The following is a 5,220-nucleotide window of genomic DNA, read 5'->3' as shown; positions in this document are numbered from 1 at the left end:
CAGAGATAAAAAAGGTATTTCGGCAGGTGCATCGTGTACTCAGTGATAAACCTGACAAGTAATATCTACCACGCTATAAATCCTCCAGAGTCTCCACATCATGAAGTCATCGGAGTTCAGGCATGTGAAAATGAACCTTCATGGCAAGGCGGTCTACGTTCCACTTCATGATTTGATTTCAGCAACGCAACGTCCCTTGAAACATAATTGGAATCGCTACCAAAAGAAACGGCGTGTTTTTTTAATAATGATATTTCACATGAGAAATAAGGTCTTTCAATGATCATATAGGTATATCACCTGCAATGCATGTAGTAAAAAGCAAGAAGCATGTCAACAGTGTGTCAGTAACCTGAACCCTCCAGCCAGGGAAAACGCCTAAGAGGCAGGACAGCATCAGCCAACAAGGGTGATCTAGAGAGAAAATGGACTAATCAGGTGATAGGAAGCTAACAAATCATGAAATATATGAAATATCTCACTTACTGGAAAATATGCAGGTAAACGAACTGAAAAACAGCAAGCCATAGTATACTTCTTTAGTTGAATGAACTAAAGGTTGATATTATAGAGCAAGATAAAATTAACCCAATAGAAGGTCATTCTTGTATACAAGATATTTAAAATATACTGTTACTCATTATCAGGATTGTATAAAGAAATGAATCACTCACCAAAGAGAGATATGACAGTGATGTGAGATCGTCCCTCGGAGCTTATATAGTTCCAGCATCTTATAGATCTTTAAAAAATAAACAATGTTGTTAAAGGTCCCTACTTCAGCACCACCTGAAAAAACTATGTATTCTATCTTCAAGATCTGTTATCGGCAAATCTTCAGTCTGTTGATTACATATATATTTCAAAGGAAAGAAAGATGTCCAATCACCAATTCATTCAAGTTTTCTTGAACATCCGTTTATAAGATATGTGTGTGTATGTATTGGTCTACGTGTATGTGTTGCATATGTATATAATTTACATCCATATCATATATATATATAATATATATATATATATTATATTATTATTATATATATATATACTCTACGTTATAGTATTTATATTATATATATATCTCTATATATATAATATATAGTATATTATATATAATATATATATATGCATAAACATATTTATAAATAAAAGACTTACATATATAAATGCATATCCATTTACATGTATGTAAATATATATAAATATATGTATTCATTACGATGAAATGCAAACGTTTTTTTTTGTAAAAAATACATATATTTTTAAATCGTCTGACCCATCCCGACCCGGGTGGCGATATTTCGGATCTGACAGTGACGATGGCTCGATCATATATTGAAGTGATAGTTTTCATAGAATTATATATTTATATGCCATACACATTAAAAGCAGGATTTTGTGTGTTTGGAATATGAATCAAAATCATTGTTGTTCCATTACTCTAAAAACAATATATCCAAATAGGTCAATGCAGTTGCATATTAGTTTACAGTGCAAATGAAGCATAATGGCCGCTTGCTTCTGAATCAAGTAAAAACAGGAGGCGATTGAGAGAGGGAAGGGCAGAACGAGGTAATGAGAGAGAGTGAGAAGAGAGAGGAAAAAACAGAGATAAGAAAAAACGGAAAAAGGGAAAGAGGGGGGGGAGGTGAAGAAGAAATAGAGAGAGGGAAGAAGAGAGATAGACGTACACACGCAAACAGAGAAGAGGGGGAGTAAATCATGAACAACAAGGAAAGCGTACGCTTTTAATTACTAGGCAGAAAGCGCACCTTGTTAAATAATAAATCATGAAGATTGTTATCATTTCAAAAATTGTTCTTTAAAAAGGGGAAGGACTTTTAGACTGAACGAATCTCGCCCGGTTTCCGCATATTCTAATCAATTGTTCAATAATTCCATACTTAAAGCTAGTAAGCCTCGCTATGAGAGACATATTAGGGAGTACATTCGTCAGTTAACACGAACGGCCGAATGATAAATGTGATTTCCACGTATTAAAATTGCTCAAAGTTTACGATATAATATACCTAAAATATAAAAAGTGGGATTTAGAAATAAAATGAAAATCGCAAAAAAAAAAAAAAAAAAAAAAAAAAAAAAAGAAATAATATATATATATGTATATATTAATATGTTATATATATTAAATATATACTCTATATATATATATAATACATATATATATATATATATGTGTGTGTTGTGGTGTGTGTGTGATGTGTGTGTGTGTTGTTGTGTGTGTGTGATGTGGCGTGGCGTCGTGTATGTGTATTGAGATTCGAATCACCATTTTCTACATATATAATATATATATACTATTATATATATATATATATATTATATAATATATATATTATATATGTATATATATGTATATAACCATATAATATATATATAACTATATATATATATATTATATAGATATATATATATATGATATATATATAAATAATAATCTATAATAGTATACATATACTACAAATACAAATACACATGTGTGTTGTATATATATAAGGGTGTGTGTGTGCGTGTATGTGTGTATGTTGTAGTGTATGTTTGTACTCATACATATACATTACAATATGTATGTAAATTATAAAATAGTTGTGTGGGGCAGTAAATATGTATATTATATAATATATATATATATATATATATTATATATATATATATACATATATATATAATTATATATATATATATACACACACATATGAAATGAACACTACATACATGCATAATTATATATACATATATATATATATATACTATATATATATTATATATATATATACATATATAAATCTAATATATATATATATATATATATATTATATTATATATTATATATATATATATATATATATATAATATATATATATGGTGTGTGTGTGTGTGTGTGTTTGTGTGGGTACAGTGTATTAATTATAGAATCAGAGATTAAATACCAGGCATAGATATAGGGAACTGGACACACACCACATACACTCTCTCACAAACACACACAACACAAAACACACACAACACACACACACACCACAAACAAAACACACACCACACACACACCACACACACACAACACACACACAACACAAACACAACACACACACACACACACACACAAACACACACACACACACACACACATCACCACGACACACACCATATATATATATATATATAGATATTATTACATATATATATATATATATATATATATATATATATATATATATATATATATATATATACTATATATATATATACATGTAATACACACACATGCGCCATATATACATACATGCATGTGCTGCTTTAGAGAAGACTCTGATGAAAATGTATTAACGTGCGTCCGTATACGCCGTTCTTAAGCTTGTAGATATTTAATAAAAGCATTCCATGGAATTTCTTCTTCATACTAGATTTTTATTTCTAAAGAATTCAGATATGGTCATTTCAGAAAATGCATTCCAGCAAATATCAGAGATAGATGGATTGGGTTAAGAGATTTCGACGGACAGTTCATCCGAACCATTAGGTGAGTCCTACGGGGGCACGGCGCGTTGAGTGATGAAGATATATGGGTTTGTACTATAACATTATATCTTTTGAGGAGTGTTTTATTGATATGACCATATTTGTACAGACGTAATCATCGTTGAGGATCGTGAGTCTGGCAGTGACTTCGGCCGTGCGTGTGGCCCGAACCAACCAATGGGACGCACCAGTTCAGGGCTCTTCCATGCTGACGGCGGGGACTCTCAGCCATCCTGCCTCGCGCCGTCGCCAACCCTACCACGCCCAACCAGATACTCGACGCCAGTGCTCGAAGGAGCTATCGAAACATGGAGTAATAATTTGTTATACAATTCATTGATCTTAATAACATTTTGGGTCATTTTCATATTCGTTTGTACATTCCTTGCCATCCATTTCCCTTATATTGATTTTTCAGTTTGCTTTGACAGATCACCACTAGGATGTGTGATTCCAAAAACGTGCAGAACGGGAGTCAAACCTGCCCTTCCAAGTTAATCTGAAGGAAGCAGCCCTCCGACAACCTTCAGCATCCACTAAGGCAAACGTGACTGGACTTGCTCCCTGCGACTGTTCCAAGTCCGCTCCTTCAACGCTGATCAGGTAGATCAAACGGAAAGAAATGTGTTATGAGCATAAGCAATGCATCTACTTGTTAACTCATTAACTTTTAAATTTGAGATTTATATTCTATTCTTAAAATAAAAGCCAATATATAGGCCTGTTATTAGGACTTATATATATATGTTCAGAGTGTGCTCACCGGTAGTCAGTGTGGTCGGAAAATACGCTCGTGCTAACGCCCGACTACACGGTCAACTTTTGCGGTGTTGGAGAAGCTCCAGCACAGACTGTTCTGGTCAAGTTGTAGAGCGTGTGGAAAACTGTTCGGCCGACATCCAGATCACTTGTTAAACCTTGTTGCCTCAGAACACGCCAGCTACACCGCAAGATCGGGTCATGACATGCTTGAAAGTTGCAAGCAACTTGGACTAGGCAATAATATGAAGGACGTTCACAGCGCCGGCTTCAGGAAAGCTTGCGAGAGCTAGTGGAAGAAAACTATGTCTTCCAACGTGAAGGTGCAGATTAACTAAGTCCATCCAGGATATGAAGAATGCTTGATCTTCCAAAGTCATGATGAAATTGTGAGTGTATGAAGAGACAAATAAAAACTAGTAATCATATATTTTTTTGTATATGTCAATGTAAGTATATATACTTATATATTCACAGATATGCATCCACACATACATATATATAGAAATCCATTTATTACCGAACTTTATAACGGACAGCGGGCATCATCCTTGGCCTGCGTCATGATACGAAAATCATAAAAGTTTGTGTACATGTACACTCTCCTGATAAACCACCAGAACTCACCCTTTAATTTGTTTTCCGATATTACTTTATCATTTCCCTTTGAGTTTATTTTCAATAAACGGAAGTGCTGTAACAGGAAGTAGAATTAAACGGAATATATGGTTCAGCAGTAGAGGTCCAAACAACGTGTTTTACACTGATTATAAATTAAGTTGTTTTAATTGAGAGCTGACGATCGATTCTCTATATGTAAATGTGCAAAGTTAATTTCTATAAATACTGACATGTAAACGTACAAACCTTTACATAGTTATCTTCATTCACACGCACAAATACACACATACGTGCACAAATACA

This window comes from Penaeus monodon, chromosome 36 (genome assembly GCF_015228065.2).
Source record: "Penaeus monodon isolate SGIC_2016 chromosome 36, NSTDA_Pmon_1, whole genome shotgun sequence".
NCBI classification, from domain to species: domain Eukaryota; kingdom Metazoa; phylum Arthropoda; class Malacostraca; order Decapoda; family Penaeidae; genus Penaeus; species Penaeus monodon.
The sequence above is the reverse complement of the archived record's forward strand: the minus strand, read 5'-3'. Positions refer to the sequence as shown.